At 38.0% G+C, this 17,823-nt stretch overlaps 1 protein-coding gene and 1 pseudogene across 4 annotated transcripts in view; one reads left to right on the forward strand and one right to left on the reverse strand.

Moving 5' to 3' along the window:
- The window catches only part of MAGI3 (membrane associated guanylate kinase, WW and PDZ domain containing 3), a 231,521-nt gene that overhangs the window by 152,991 nt on the left and 60,707 nt on the right, over positions 1–17,823 (reverse strand). The window lies entirely within an intron of this gene.
- On the forward strand, positions 15,956–16,831 carry LOC309841706 (glyceraldehyde-3-phosphate dehydrogenase pseudogene; annotated as a pseudogene). Its single transcript has one exon. The product of its transcript is annotated as a glyceraldehyde-3-phosphate dehydrogenase pseudogene (transcript).

A 17,823-nucleotide genomic window follows, 5' to 3' on the forward strand; every position in this document is an offset into this window, starting at 1 on the left:
TGTTTTCCTTGGTATACTGAAGGCTAATGTGGCCCAAATGGAGAGGATGTTCTCAACCTACATCTCCACATCCAACCTCAAGACTTGCCCAGTTCGGCAAATAGCAACATTATGCCCTTAATTACTGACAGCAAAAAATTAGGGTCATTCCTGACCCCTTCCTTCATACTATTCGTCTCTCTGCCAATTTCTACTGGCTTCAGTGCTTAATTCTCCACTGCAACCGTGGTGATCTAAGCCACCACCATCTTCCCCCCACATCAGCAACAGTGTCCTACCTAATTTTCCTCCTTCCATTTCTGCTGTCCTCTTGTCCGTCTTCCACATGGAATTATATACCTCACTTTGAAAAACCCTACAAATGTCTTCTGTCACGTGTTTAAAAATCCAAACTCCTTCCTATGGCTTACTAATCTCCATGGGACCTGGTCCCTGGCTATTTCTCCAAGCTTATTATCTCTTATTCCTCTTCCCCCTTGGCTCACTGTCCTTGAACATACCAGGTTTATTATCACCTTGTAGTTTTTTCTGCTGGGAATGTTCTTATACATGGCCTCTCATGGTTTTTCCTCATCTTCACCCTTCAGGTCCCAATCCAAAAGTCACTTCTTCAATGCAGCTTTCTCTGACTTCAGCTAAACAGCTCTCACCATACCCCATGACCTTTGCAATCTACCAAAACCTGTTTTATCTTCCCCATATTTATCAACATTATTGTACTGGTAATTAAGATTATCTTATTTATGTACATGTTTATTATCTATCTACCCCACCACACATACACACAATCTTTTTTTTTTTTCTTTTTTTCTATACAATCCATTCTTAAGAGTAGAAACCATCTGGGGCGCCTGGGTGGCTCAGTTAGTACAGCATCCGATTCTTGGTTTTGGCTCAGGTCATGATCTCAGGGTTGTGAGATACAGCCCCTCGTCAGGCTCCACACTCAGTGGGAAGACTGCTGGAGATTCTCTCTCCCACTCTCCCTTCCCCTCTGTCTGCCCTCCCTGACTCAAACATGCTCTTTCTAAAATACATACATAAATACATAAACAAATAAATAAAATCTTCCTTTAAAAAAGAGTAGAAAATATCTTGTTCACCATTCCATTCCCCCACCAATAACAGGGGCTAGCACTTAATAGGTACTCAGTAAATACTGGCCATTTAAACAACAAAAGGGAATCCATGAAAGTTACCATAAACTCCTTGCTGAGGACAAGATGTGAAGTGTAGAGGTCAGCACATTCTCTCCACACCCATACTTACTCCATTTTCTTCACTGTATAAGGTATAGAAATGTTTGTATATTGATCCATTATTGTCCTATAGTCTCAGATCTCAAATGGACTGCCCATCAGCATTAGAATGTTAAATCTGTGTGGGTCAAATAGGAAATTGCAGATACATAAGAGAATAACATTTCTGCCCTCCTCCAAATTCCTTTCCCTGAAGAAAAGCCTGTTTATAAATATCAAGCAAATGAAAAGCTGCCAAATTTTCATCTCTTTCAACATTCATACTGGTTTAGTTCCATTGAAAAGAAAAAATATGCCTCAGAACATTGTAGAGGTTGGTTGGGCTCTTTCTCCTCCCCAACTCATGAATGCACATGACCAAGCCAACCTGCAGCAAACACAACTTAAGAAGCACACCGGGGCTTGGAGCATATAAAACTAGTTCATCCTAAAAGCAAGGGTAGGTGAAACTTAAAACATCTGTAACCCAATGATCAATACTACTTTGAAATTAAAGACTATAAAAAGAACTGCATTTTTAACCATGGTGGCTAAAAACTCACAAGTATAGGTAATGTGCAAATCTTGGGAGGGGCAAGTCTTGGGCTTACACAAGGACCTCTGGCCTAGTGAGTAGAGTTTGATAGTAATTCTTGCTACAAGCAAGGGGGAAAAAAAAGAACTGCATTCTAGATCATGAAAATAAATTTACTCTATCTTTTGTATTACTCCTCACTTTTCAGTAAGAGCATTATTTCAAGTAAACCTTTTTTTTTTTTTTTTTTTAATAGGGTCCAAAGGAATAAGAGCTGTGATCTTCTGGTGATCTTTCCTTTTTTATGCCTTTAAAAAAATTTTTAAATCCAAAAAAAAAAAATTTTTTTTTTAATCCACCTATATACAGGACAAAGCCCTTGCTCTCTATAAAATGTAATGTATCAAATTCTACTTTCTCTCCTGACTTACATTCATAATTTGAAACTAAATTCTGGGGCATAACCTCCATTAAATTCCTCAATCGGTAGACAAAAGAAAATATGTCCAGATTCCTATTCTGATTACATCTTGGCCATTCTTAGTCATTTGAAATGTTTTTTTTTTTCCCCCTCCCAGCCCAGCTGCTGAGATAAGCTCTGGTCCCTTGAATTGCCACACTTCTCCTAGTATTCACCTCTTCCTCGCCAAACAGAGCTACAGGCATTTTTTAAAAAAGGAATAAAGACTGAAGGAAATAAAGGCACTACTCTCAATTTATAGAGAGACTAAAAGGTAGTTTCTCAGCAGCCCCAAACCACAAGGATTCAGGTTAAAAGGGTCACTGACTTTGAAAACAAAAAGGGATTTTAGGGATCAGTCTACCTACCTCCTTTTACAAACAAGGAAACAGAAAATACTATATATCAAATTAATTCCCTAATTGAACAACTCTTTAAAATTCCATATTTAAGATGAAGAATACCTACTGGAAAATGCAAAGAACAGAAACTTTACAGTAACTTGCTTTAGAAGCACATCATCCACTTTTCATCTACTCAATGAGATTCACTGTGAACTTGATTTGTATGTAGTATAAGTGAAAGCATTTTATTCATTCCACAAACATATGTGGAGTCCCTACTATGTGAAAACAGCTGGGGTGGGAGGAGGTACAATATTCCCAGCCCTCAACAAGACTACACCCTAGGCAGGGAAAAGAGACCCAAAAAAAAAAAAAAAAAAAAAATCAGCGGTAAGTGAAGCATAGTATGTAAGGTGGTAATAAGTGCTGTGGAGAAAAATAAAGCAGAGACTAGAAATAGGGAGTGGGATTGGCAGCTGGTAGTGACTTACATATAGTAGTCAGGGAATACCCACATATATGCCTGGAGAAAAACATTACAGTGAAGGCAAGGTCAAAGTCCCTAAAGTAAAGGTTGTCTGGAATGCTCAAGGCAAGGCAAGGAAGGTAATACAGGTGGAATGCAGGAAGTAGAGAAAAGCAGGAGATGAGGTCAGAGAGGTATCAGGAAGCCAGATCTTGTAAGTTCCTATAAGGCCACTGTAAGAACTCCAGTAAGATGGACTTACTCTAAATAAATGATATCATACAAGGTACTGAGCAAGAGAGTGATGTGACCAGACCTAGGTTTCAACATGATGACTCACTCTAGTTACTGCTGTACAGAAGGCAGGCATAGCATCTCAAGACCACTCGAATGTCTAGAACAATCATCTAATAGCTTGGACTAGAGGAGTAGCACTGGAATAGCAAAAGGTCATTGAATTCTGGATGCTTTCTGAAAGTATAGCCAACAGGATATACTGACCAACTGGAATGTGGCAGATGAGAGAAAGCTAGACATACAATATGTCATGATACACACAATACAGTCATACATACATTATAAATTGCATCTATTTCAAGTGTACGATTCAGAGAGTTTTGAAAGATGTATGTAACTATGAAACTACTGCCACAATCAAGAAACCGAGCATTTCTTTCACCCCCAAAAGTTTTCTCACACTGCTTTTCAGTCCCTAGGCAAGCAATGATCTGCTGTTCTCAGTCACTGTAAATTAGTTAGAAGTATTTAGAATTTTATATAAATGGAGTCCTAACAGTATAAAAGTCTTCAGAGTCCAGCATCTTTCATTCAATATAATAATTATAAGATTTATTTACACTGCTGCATGTCTCACTGGATCATTCCCTTGTTTTCCTGAATAGTGGTCTATCCCATACATAGCTACACTACTTTTTACAATCCATTCATCCACCGACGGGACAAGTAGGTTGTTTCCAGTTTGGGTCTGTGATACTGTGGTATAAGAAATACATATTTTTAGGGTGCCTGGGGTGCTCAGTGGGTTAAGTACCTGACTCTTGATTTCAGCTGAGGTCATGATCTCAGTGTCGTGAGATCAAGCCCCACATCAGCACAGAGTCTGCTTGTCCCTCTCCCTCTGTTCCTCCCCCCACCTCATGATCTCTCTCTCTCTAAAATAAGTAAAATCTTTTAAAAAAGAAAGAAAGAAATACATATTTTCAAGACATGAAAGCAACATTGAGTGTCCACCAGTAGATGAATGGATGAAGGGAATGTGGTATATATACACAGAAGAACATTATGCAGCCATTAAAAAAAAAAAAAAAGGAAATCTTGCCATTTGTTACAACATGGATGGACCTTGAGGGCATTGTGCTAAGAAAAATAAATCAGAAAAAGATGAAAATCATTTAATCTCACTTATATGTCAAATTTAAACAGTGAAATCGAATTCATAGACACAGAACAGATTGGTGGTTGCCAGAGGCAAAGGAGAAAAGAGGTGGGCAAAATGGATGAAGAGGGTCAAAAGGTACAAAATTCCAGTCATAAAAGCAGTCACGTGAATGTAAGATACAGCATGGTGACTATAGTTAATAATAATGTATCGCGTATTTGAAAGTTGCTAAAAGAGTAAATCTTAAAGTTCTCATCACACATATAAAAATTCTATAATTATGTGTAGTGATTGATATTAACTAGACTTATTGTGGTGATAATTTCACAATGTATACAAATTTCAAATCAATATGTTGTGCACCCGAGACTAACATTATATGTCAATGACATCTCAATTAAAATATACATATTTTGTTGGTCTTCCTCCAGTTCTTGGCACAAAGCTCCTAATCCTTGGAATTTTTTAAGTGATAGGGGATACAGGAACATCTTCTGTTATTCCTAATAAGCCCCCTCTCAACCGTATCTGAGTTCATGCTAATTAAATGACTGTCACAGGCTCCCTGATAGCTACACAACGGGGTGCTGGTTAACAGAAGAACCAACTGCATGACTAGAGGGTTGAAACTACCAGCCCTAACCCTGATGTTCAGAGGCTGAAGACTGAGTTCGACCACCAACAGCCAATGATGTCATCAATCAATGCCTACATAATGGAAGTGTCATGAAAACCCTAAGTGATGGGGTTTGGAGGATGTCGAGGTTGGTGAACATATCTATGTGTCAGCAGGAGAATATATCCCCAACTCCACAGGGAAGGAAGCTCCTGCACTTGGGACTCCCAGATCTCTCATACCTCTTCATCTGGATGTTCATTTGTATTCTTTATAGTATCCTTTATAATAAACCAGTAGTAATATGTAAAGGCTTCCGCTGAATTCTATAAGCCATGATATAGCAAAAAATGGAAACCGAGAAGGGGGTTAAGAAACCCCGATCAGTAGCCAGGTCAGGCTGAAGTGTGGGAAACCTGAGGACCCACTATATGTGATTGGTGCCTGAAGTAGGAGGCCGTCTTGGGGCCTGAACCCATAATGAGGAGGTCTCTATTGACTTGTAGATAGTGTAAGAATTGAATTAAATTGCAGAATTCCCATCTGGTATCTGCAGAGAATTAGATAATTAATTGATGTGGAAAAACCACATTTGGTGTCAGAAGTGTTGTGAGAAATTAACAGATCTTGGTAGTAAGGGTTAATGTAGATAAAGCTGATAGGAACATTTGTGGACCAGTGTTTGAGTGAACATATGTTTTCATTTCTCTTGGGTAAACTGGATTTCCATTATGTAGGCGTGATTGATGAAATTGGATTGTATGATTAGGTGTATGTTTAACTTTTTAAACGAAGTTGCTGAACAGTTTCCTAAAGTGGTTGTAACATTTTACATTTCTACCAGCCATTAATGAGAATTCTACATATTTGTCAACAGTTGGTATTGTCAGGTTTAACTTAGCCATTCTAATGGGTATATATGGGAGTATCTCAAGAGGGTCTTAATTTGCATTTGCCTGTAATTAATATACTGATCTTTTCATGTGCTTATTGGCTGTTCATGTATCTTTTGTTTTATGAAGCTAATTGCTTGATTTTTAAGTTTCTTTTTACTTATTTATTTAAAAAAAATTTTTTTTGCCACTCCACCAGATTTTCTTTTTAAAACCAAGTATTAACTTCTTACATATCGGGAAAGGTCTTTCTGGGCTTATTCGAAAGGTTTGATTAGTCTTCAGCATTATATTGTTTAAATTTTTTTTTTATTAAAAAAAATTGGTATTTGGGACGCCTGAGTGGCTCAGTTGGTTGAGCTGCTACCTTCCACTCAGGTCATGATCCTGGGGTCCTGGGATCAAGTCCCGCATCGGGCTCCTTGCTTAGCTGGGAGCCTGCTTCCTCCTTTCTCTCTGCCTGCCTCTCTCCCTGCTTGTGTGTACTCTCTCTCTCTCTCTCTGACAAATAAATAAAAATCTTAAAAAAAAAAAAATCTTTAAAAAAAATGGTATTTGGTAATACTATTTCTTTCTAATAACTATTCATTGAAAATTGTCTGTTTTTATCCTTTACTTAATTCTTCCAAATGAACTTAAAATTTTCTGGTTAAATTTCAAAAGAAACATTTTGGGATTCTGACAGTAATTATTAACCAATTTTGGAAGCATGCACATTTTTATTCTGTCATCCCATTCAGGATCATAGTATGACTTTCCATTAAAATTTTCTTTTTTATATCTTTCAGTAAAATTTCATAATTTTCTTTATGGATTAGCCTCATCTTTTTTCAGGTATTCTTTGATGCTATAATAAACGGAGCATTCTCCCACTACATTACCTTTTTATATTGTAGAAAAGTCACTAACCTTATCTTTTATTCAATGTCAACTTTCATATGAATTCATATCAATTCTAAGTGTCTTTCATTTTCTCTTTCATTTCTAGGTATAACCATTCCCACCTACAAATCACAGGAACTGCACCTATTTTTACCATGAATCCTACTTCTAATTTCTGTTATATTTCATTATGTTGTCTTGAACTTGGCAGAAACAAAAACAAAACAAAAAGTGAACTAATGGTGGTATTACTGAGGCTTTGTTTTATTCTATTTTCACAGAAATTTCTCTGGCATTTCATTACATAGCATAATGTTGGTTCTTGGTTTGGAAGAAATTCTTTTTTAAGAATTAACCACAGTAATCTTCATCTTATTAAAGAATAAATACTGAGTTTTATTAAACTCTTCTGGCATTGGCTGAAATAATCATGTAGTTTTTCATATTTGGGCCTCTATCCCCACACATTATTTTATTTAATGGAGAAATTCTATCTGATTATGACATTGTTCTTTTAATATCCTGTTGAATCTGATTTGCTAGAATTTTATACTGGCTTCCCATAACTGAATTAGGTCTATAATAACTACTTTTTGGTCTTTGTCAAATTTGATATTGGCACAGAATGACTGAATGGCTTTCCATATGTATATAGGTATACTATGAAACTGTTTAATATAGAAAATGATTTCCTGGAAAGCTTGGAAGAATGTGTCCATACATCCACTTAGTTCTGTTTTGTTGGTCTTGTTTGGAGAAAATGGGTTTGTAATTCTTGTAATTAAAGAAATGGAAAAGTTATCTGACTATACAGGTATTTATTCATCCAGCAAGTATTCATTAGTACGCATCTGTGCACTGGCACTAGAGTTCCAAAAGTGTGCCAAACAGCCATTAATGCTACCCTCAAAGACACTATGGTCTCGTCCAGGGAAAAGAGACACAGATAATCAGAATCATTGTTAACAGTAGTAAGCAAATGAAGAGAAGGTATAGGGAACTATGAAAACATATGACATAAATACCCAAATCAAGTCTGTGAAAATTAAGGGATTGTTTCACCAGGGACATAAAATTTTGAATTGAAACCTAAAGGTATATAGAAATCAACTGCTCAAAACAAGGGTAACAGCATTTCAGGCAAAACAAACAGGACATACAAAAGGCCTGGAGGGAGAGGACAGCTGTGTACAAGATGAACAGAAAAATCCATCTGGCCAGAGTGCAGGAACCAAAGGAGTAAGGCCACAGGGCTGGAGAGGCAGGCAGAAGTCACATGTGATTTGAAGGCAAGTAGGAGGTTTCTTTACCTCACAAACAATGGAACCCAGTTAAGGGAATTTCATAGAGGAATCACAATCACATCTTCTATTTCTCTAATTGATTTTAATGGTTTACATTTGCTAGAAAATTTTAGATTTCAACAAGATTTCCAAGAATGGTACCACAAAACTCTGCATAGCAGTCTCATAATTTTTTAGATCTCTTCCCAATTTACAGTATTCCTTTTTACTTTATTTTTTTAGATGGGGAGGTGGACGGGCAGAGAGAAAGAATCTATTTTATTTTATTTTATTTTATTTTATTTTATTTAAATTCAATTAATTAACGTATAGTATATAATTAGTTTCAGATGTAGAGTTCTGTGATTTCATCAGTTGCACAGAACACCTAGTGCTCATTAACATCACGTGCCCTCCTTAATGTCCATCACCCCGTAACCCCATCCCTCCACCCCCCACCCCTCCAGCAACCTTCAGCTTGTTTCCTATAGTTAAGAGTCTCTTACGGTTTGTCTCCCTAATTTCGTCTTATTTTATTTTTCCCTCCCATCTCCTATGATCCTCTGCTTGTTTCTTACATATGAGTGAAATCATATGATAATTGGGCTCTTTCCACAGTTTAGCTATTGTGGACATTGCTGCTAAGAACACTGGGGTGCAGGTGCCCCTTCAGATCACTATGTTTGTATCCTTTGGGTAAATACTTAGTAGTCTGATTGCTGGGTTATAGGGTAGCTCTATTTTTAACTTTTTGAGGAACCTCCGTACTGTTTTCCAGGGTGGAAGAAGAGAGAGAATCTTAAGCAGGCTCCACACCCAGCACAGAACCCAACACCGGACTCAATCTCACATCCCTAAGATCATGACCTGAGCTGAAATCAAGGGTCAGACATTTAACTGAGCTACCCAGGCACCTCCCCTAATGTTCCTTTTTTTTTTGTACAGTCATTTTGTTCCTTTTTTGTACAGTCATTTCCTTATCTTTTCCTCTATTAGATTTGCTATGGGTTCCTATATTTTATTGGGATTTTTTTTTAAAGGTCCACTCTGGCCACTTTCATTTGCTTAATAATGAATAATCAAAGTGAAAATCCTTGCTATATTCTTTGCCAATAGTGAGGAAAAAAAAACCTTTTCCTGTCCTTGAGTAAAACTACGTCAATGAATCTTTCTCATCTTGGGTTTTCTTTTGTCCTATTCTTGTTTGTTTGTTTGTTTGTTTCCCCTTCATCTTCCATTAACCTCCTTACTTTTTGGTCTGTGCCATTTTGCCGAATTGGCACATCACCCTAGAGGTTGTATAATCCTATTTGAAGCAACAGAGAAAAAAAATACACATCTACAGTGTTTGTGACTCTTTTTGTCACTATAAAATACTAAAGCCATACTTCTAAGAGATTGTCCTGTATCAGAAGTCACTGCAAAGGCTTTAGTATACTCTTAGAGATTAAAGAAAAAAGAGAATACCTTTATTGTCAAGGTAAAACTCAAAAGTACCACATCTGCACCCTCATGTCTCTTAACAGCATATAAAAAGAGGTCAAACAGTTAAAACAACATGTTCAGAGGACAATGAGATTTCAGTGTGTGTGTACGCATAAGCACAGAAACTAATCCAGTAGAATTAACACATGAACACTTGGCTAAATCTGATGTCCTAAAGGAATAGTTACAGGGAGAGCTTTCTGAGAGGTCATCAATCCTCAAAACAGATTTCAAATTAAAGTTCTTCAGTGAGACAGTTAATTGTCTCAAAACTCCAAAATGAATTGATGCCAAATGACTTCACTGCACTTTAATTCCCAAATAGAATCCCTTATGGCTACAAACTTTGACTACCTAAAAACTGCACACCAGATCTCCAGGACAGGAACCTTACTGCAATTAGTGCTAACTGTACTCAGTTTACCTCCTGTCTCTCTTACTCCTCCCTCTTCCCGAAAGGGGAAGTTGGGAGAAGTAAGCAAGGTCCTCTCTTGGCGGGAAAAAGAGAATTCAACAGTTTACACTTCTTTTCAGGAAAAGAGAGACACTGGGATCTCTCTCTCTCCTCTCTGTAAGCAAAGACCATCCCTCCAGAGCAAAAAGATGATCATTTCAGTATGTCTGTAATTGGCTACTTTATTAAATGGAATACTTCAGAATCCCTGTTGGGAGCTAAGAAAGCAATCATGAAGAAACATTCATTATCCATCCATCCTCATTTCTGCTTAACCAGTCAGGGGACTGACAACGGGATGTGGGCAGAGAGGGAAAAACTAGTGTGTACAGACACACTGCTCTGGCAATGAAGATCACCTTTATTTCTGCTATGTGTTTATTTTCTCTGTAGAAAATGTATCAAAATAGAGAAGAAAATGCTAGAGAATAAAAACCACCCACAATCCCACTATACAGAGAAAAAAATATTTGGGAGGATTTTCTCCTGTTAATGCTATATCCCCAGGAGAATTATAACCCCACCTCTGCCTCAAAAAAGCCTCCTTAAATGATGTCGATCTCTTTATGAGGGACAAAGACCTGAAGTAAAACATTGTTCTTGTAGTGACCTTCATTGTGACACTTTCAGGAAGACTGGTATCAAAAAGTGAGCCTTATGGAACATCAGAAATGAAAGAGTGATATAACCGCACATACGGGAAATTTTTTGAAAGTCTGTAATACTGGGGGGCCTGTATGGCTCAGTAGCTTAAGTGTCTGCCTTTAGCTCAGGCCATGATGATCCTGGGGCCCCGGGAATGAGCCCTGCCTCTGGCTCCCTGCTTAGTGGGGAGTCTGCTTTTTCCCTCTCCCTCTGCCTGTCACTCCCCCTGTTCTCCCCAGTGAGCAAACTGGCTCTCTATGACAAATAAATAAATAAAATCTTTTTTAAAAAGTCTGTAATACTGTACACAAACTTACTTTAAAGATTTAAAAATTTACAGAGCTTTGGCTCTAGGAAAACTACACATTACAGAAAGTATTTTAAGAAGACAAAGCTGATCTGAAAAGACTCAAAGCCGGAGGGTGGAAAACCAGTCACTTATCTATACACCCTCAAAGTCGTTTAGGATGAGTTCATTTTTAGAAGTTAAAGCCTAACAGAATACATAATCCCTATATAAAGTCAATCAGCTCATTCTATAGACTGACCTAATCCTGATAACAAAACTTAAGAAAAGCCTCCCTAAATACAAAGGCCAAACCAATTTCACTTAGGCAGACCCAATTTTCTCCTAAAAAACAATCAGCAAATTGAATACAGATATTAACTGAATGGACTGAAAGAAAGAATATATTTGCAGAGAATCTCCCCAGAATTTCCAAGTCATTCTGGATGGATGTCCTTCCAATTGTTTAGAATTATAACCCCAAGATGTTACAATGATGAAAAATGCAGCTCCAACCCCCAAATCTTCTAGATAGGTTAACTTGTCTTTCTTAACATTATATGACTTAAAGATGGGAGCCTACACACACACACACACGCACAAACACAAACACACACACACACACACGCACGCACGTACGCGCGCGCCCCAAACGTAATACAACCCTTACAAAGAATTCATTTCCTGCCCTAACATGAGACTGAATGAGGGAACTCAGGACTCATGCCTCATCTGCCAGGCCACTGTGACATCACTCTTAACACCAATCATGATCAGCTCCTGCTTAACCATTTTATTCCACCTGGGCACCTATGTTAGCACTGATCCTTTACCAACCAGTATGTCACATTATGGCCACCTGCCACTGCAAAATGTTTTCTTCTAAGCAACTAATGTAACTTTAAAAGAAGGCATTTGGATTGGGGCACTGGCTGGCTCAGTCGGTAGAGCATGAGACCCTTGATCTTGGGGCTGTGAGTTTGAGCCCTGTGTTGAGCACAGAGATTACTTAGTGAAAAAATAAAACTTTTTAATGTATTTGGTTAGTAACATAGACTATTACTTTATTTTTTTTTAAGATTTTACTCATTTATTTGAGAGACAGAACACGTGCAGGCGTAGGAGGGAAGGGCAGAGGGAGAGACAGAAGCAGACTCCCAGCTAAGCAGGGAACCCGACGTGGGGCTTGAACCCAGGACCCCAGGACCCCAGGACCATGACCTGAGCCGAAGGCAGTCCCTCAACCAACTGAGCCACCCAGGTGCCCCGTAAATCGTTACTTTAAAAGAAATGAGGGTCATCTATATGAAGAAATACCACTATTATTCCGAGCAGACATGTCTTAGCAACCTAAGGGCTATGATACCTACTAACAGATGAGGGAAAGAATATAGATGTACTACCACACACAGATTAGTTGTCAATTAAAAACTTTTCCTACCCATTATATACAAGAATACAGACCATTCTGCTTGTACAACCTTAGGAACACTGGTGACTGGTACTATTAAAGGAGAGGCAGGCAGAGAGAGAGAGGAAGAAGCAGGCTCCCTGCCAAGCAGAGAGCCCAATGTGGGACTAGATCCCAGGACCCCAGGACCACAACCTGAGCCGAAAGGCAGAGGCTTTAAGCCACTGAGCCACCCAGGCGCCTCATGTTACCCCTATTTTAATATTAAAACTTAATCCTTATTCTTATATATGTCCTCAAGAAGTATTTGAGAAAATTAGTCAAATTAGCTGTATATGCTCGCTCTCTCTCTCTCTCTCTCTCTCTCACACACACACACACACACACACAAAATCAACAAAAAGCCCAAGCATGACTTTCAGCACAGAGAAGGATTCAAAGTTCTAACTGCTTACTTTCTACACTGTGTTTAAAGACGCTTCTTGCACCTGTCTCAGTTCAATTGAAGAAAATGATTACAAGCATAATTAGCTCATTCTTTACTAGTATTTGCCTACTTAAAATACAGTGAGTACTACCAAAACTAGCACAAGACATTTCTTATTATTATTTTCATTTCATTAAAGTTGTACTAACCATTTCTGTGAAACTACTAAAATGCAACATTTGTGTATTTTTAAAAGACTTAAAATGCTATTTTCAATTACACTTCTAATCCTATTTGAATCAGTGTGAATATATTGACAAGAGAATTGTCCTTGCACAATCAACATGAACAATGAAAAACTAAGTATTCTGTGGGCTTAAGCACTTACGCCTTAAGTGTATAAAAATAGCAGTTCTCACATGTATTTAGGAGATGGAGTACCAAATACATTTATGAAAATTTACATGTACGATTTTTTTAAAGGACATTTAGTTTTATGTATCTGGAGCTGGTGTAATTAATAGGTTTCAATTATTTAATAATAGTTATATTAGAAAATGTAAATTGAGTTAGTTTTCTGCAAATTGGAAAATAATTATTCCTTCATTAATTTAATACTATGTTATAAGAAAATTCACTTATCTTAGAGATCATGCCTCCCCCACTAGAATGGCTATCATCAAAAAGACATACAATAACAAGTGTTGGCGAGGATATGGAAGAAGTGGACTCCTTAGACATAGCTCTGCTAGCAGGAATGCAAGATGTTGCAGTCACTTTTAGAAAACAGTCTAGCATGTTCTCAAATGGCTAAACACAGACTTACCATATGACTCAGCAATTCTGCTGCTAGGATTATATCCCAGAGAAAGAAAACATATATTCACGTAAAAACTTGTGTACAAATGTTCAGAATGACATTATTTATAATAGTCAAAAAGCGGAAACTCCGATGCCCATCAACTGATGAACAGATGACCACAATGTGTCAAAGCCATAGAGAGGAACAGGATTCCACTAGAAAAAGTAATGAAGAACTACTACATGCTGTGACATGGATAAACCTTGGAAACATGCTAAGTGAAAGAAGCCCAGACACAAAAGGCTGTGTAAATCCATATGAAATGTCCAGAACAGGCAAATCGATAGGAACAGAGAGTAGATCACTTGCTGCCAGGGGCTGGCTAGAGACAAGAAAGGGAAGTGCCTGCTAAAGGGCACTGGTTTCTTTGTGGGGTGGTAAAAAAAAAAATCTCCTGGAATTATAGATCGGTGATGGCTATACATCTCTGTGGATAGACTAACAGCCACTGAAGTACAATCTATAAAATGGTAAATTTTACTATATGTGTATTATATCTCAATGTTTTAAAGTCATGAGTAAACACACAAAAAAATACAGTTATTAACACAGAGATACTAAATGAAGACTATTTTTAATATTTTATCATGGAAACTTACCCACCTATATATTTGTTAAGAAACTTTTTATGATGTAAACATTTCTATTAAAAATAATGTCACAACTGGCAGCCAATAACTTTTACCATGTTTCAATGCAGCCGCCAAACGTTCTGATTAAAAAAGACTTAAAAAGACGTGATGGAAATTAAAACAAATCCAAGTATAGGATTATGCCAGTTACCCATTCACATTATCCCTTAGAGTGGTTCATGAATCACTGGTACATTTTGAACACAGTTAAAGATCCTGATTACAGACTTATTTACACAAAGTAAATACCATAAATTTTTTACTCAAATTCCTACCAAGAAGCCGATAACTATTAATTTTTATTCTGTACCATAATGAATGTCCCAGACCTGATGTGTACACTTTTGCTATGTCTCAATTCTATTAATTCCCTTCTGGAAAAAAGAATTCTACAGGAACTCGAGACAGCTGCAGGTAATAACTTAAAATCTTATTAATTCAAATTAATATTACTGGAGGACTACATGAATTATTACTACATTAAAATAATAATGTGTGAATTATTAATATACTAAAATAACCTTACTATAGCTACTACACAGAGTAATTCATTTTAATTCTAGCAAAGTATTTTCTGAATTGCCAAGCCAAGAACCTGCCAAGGTCTACCTCATTAAGTCAACAACAACAGTTCTCTAAGCAATTACGTCCACAATATTGCAAGGAATACAAAGATATCCCCAGTCTCAAGAAGTCTACGGTATAATGCAAGAGGAAAAGTGAGCAGCTAAAATAAACTGGGGACAGACTATAAATGTTGAGAATCTTACAGTTTAACCTATAGGTAGTAAGGAAAGCATTAAATGATCTGAACCATCTACTCCTATGTTAGACAAGGAGAGAAGAGTTACAGGAACCCTGAAGAGGAGACTCACAATAGTCTGGATGATGAGGATGAAGAATCTAAATTAAAGTAATAGCAAAAGAAGGGCAAGTGAGGAAAAGCTCTTGAGACTTATTTACGAGGTAGAACCAAAAGGACTTGGGAGGCTGCGCAGAGAGAAGGCAGTATCACCTAGAAGTTAAGGCTTGCCTATGCTCTGAGAACACTCCTGGGTGAGAGGTTTGGCTCGGACTCATTTCAGCTGGGCAATGACTTCATCTCTATGGGTTTCTGTTTCCTCTGTAAAATGCAGGTAATAATATTGTCGACATACCAGGGTTGTCGTGAGGATGAATTGGAAAAGGAGACATGTAAAGCACTCAGCATTGTGCATGCCACAGAGGATGACAAGGTTAACAATAATCCCACTGACCAGGACAGGAAACACAGGAAGAACTGTAAATGGGGATAAGCGTGGAGATTAGCTAAGTATACTACATTTCTGCTTGTGCCCCACAGACAGAATGTGTAAGTCTAGAGAATAGGGAATATAACAAAAGTAAATTAAATTAAAATATAGCTAAAGATGTCTAGCTATGAAAGGTCTTGAACACCTTGCTATAGGATTTGGACTGAATAAAAAATCTACTGTCTCCTAAATATGATGTTTAGAGTTCATATAATATATGTCATTTATTTTCTTTTTTCATTTATTTTCCAGGTGAGAAAACAAAGACCCACAGAATGAAGAAACATCCCAAAAGTCACACCAGTCACTGATATGCATAGCATGAGCATGTTAATAAATTAAATACTGGCTCTCTACTCCTCCCCATTCGACACACAGCCACACCTTCTGGTGCAGTGCCAGCTGAGTCCCCAAGACATGATGGTGGAGTTCGGAGTAAATGGATTTGGCTATTTTTGGCACCTGATTACCAGGGCTGCTTTTAACTCTGGCAAAGTGGATACTGCCACAATCAATGACCCCTCATTGACCTCCACTACATGATCTACATGTTTCAGGATGATTCCACCCTTGGCAAATTCAATAGCACAGTCAAGGCTGAGAACGGGAAATTTGTTTTTTTCCGATGGAAAACCCATCTCCATCTTTTAGAAGTGATATCCTGTCCCATTCAAATGAGATGCTGCTGATGCTGAGTATGCTGTGCAGTCCACTGGGGTCTTCACCACCATGGAGAAGGCTGGGGCTCATTTGAAGGGTGGGGCCAAGAGGGTCATCATCTCTCCCCCTCCCGCTGATGCCTCCATGTTTGTGATGGGCGTGAACCATGAGAAGTATGACAACTCCCTCAAGATTGTCAGCAATGCCTCCTGCACTACCAACTGCTTGACCCCTTTGGCCAAGGTCATCCCGGACAACTCTAGAATCATGGAGGAACTCAGGACTTATGACTCCACGCTATCACTGCCACCCAGAAGACGGGGAGTGGCCCCTTTAGGAAGCTGTGGCATGATGGGTAAAAGGGGCTGTCCAGAACACCATCCCTGCTTCTACTGGTGCCACCAAGGCTGTAGGAAAGGCTATCCTGAGCTGAACAGAAAGCTCACTGGCATGGCCTTCTGAGTCCTCACCCTCAACGTGTTAGTCATGGATCTGACCTGCCCTCAGCTGCTGGGAAGCCCTTGTCCCAACTCATACCTGAGAATCCCCTGACCTCCACAGTTTTCAATTTCTATCCCAGACCCACTGAAGAAGAGGAGGAGCTTGGGGAGTCCTACCTTGTCATGTATCATCAATAAAGTATACTTTACCCAGCAAAAAAATAAGTATACAAATGCTATTCATACTCTTCATTTGCTTAACAAAACTGAGTCCTTATATAAAACTTCCTTCTTCCCTATCCTTATGTTTTGGAAAATTTGAAATTACTGGGATAAAAATTAAAAGGATGTAATGCAATGTAGTGGGGATGGTTATAACACAGGTTTTCAACAAGTATCATTAAAACTCTTCTTTAGGGGCACCTGGGTAGCAACAGTCAGTTAAGTGTCTGACTCTTGGTTTGGGTCAGCTCATGATCTCAGGGTTGTGAGATCAAGCCCCATGTCAGGCTCGACGCCCAATGGGGAGTCTGCTTGAGATTTTCTCTCCCTCTCCTTTTGCCCCTCCCACTCCTGCTCAGTCACTCTCTCTCTCTAAAATAAATAAATAAATCTTTGACAAATAAATAAAACTCTTGTTTAAAAAATAAGTACAGAATTTTAGGAAAACTCAAATTATTTTCCTGATGATATGATAAATTTTTATTTGTCTTTTCTGAAATTAAAAAAAATTTTGAGTACAATTGACATGACAAATTTTAAATATGAAAATTTGTCCTTAATGATAATTTTTAAAAAAAACTTTTCAGGGTTTTATTTATTTATTTGACAGAGAGAGAGATCACAAGCAGGCAGAAAGGCAGGCGGGGGGGGGGGGGGGAGACCCCTGCTGAGCAGAGAGCCTGATATGGGGCTCGATCCCAGGACCCTGAGACCATGACCCAAGCGGAAGACAGAAGCTCAACCCACTGAGCCACCCAGGCGCCCCTTAAAATTGTTTTTAATCAAGTAAATATATTCCTAAAATATTTTATTACTGAAATTTAATTAACACTTTTCTTCATTTTGAGAAATATAATTTATTTAAGAAGCTTTATATTTATATATGTATAT

The sequence above is a fragment of the Mustela nivalis genome, assembly GCF_964662115.1.
Source record: "Mustela nivalis genome assembly, chromosome: 10".
Lineage (NCBI taxonomy): Eukaryota > Metazoa > Chordata > Mammalia > Carnivora > Mustelidae > Mustela > Mustela nivalis.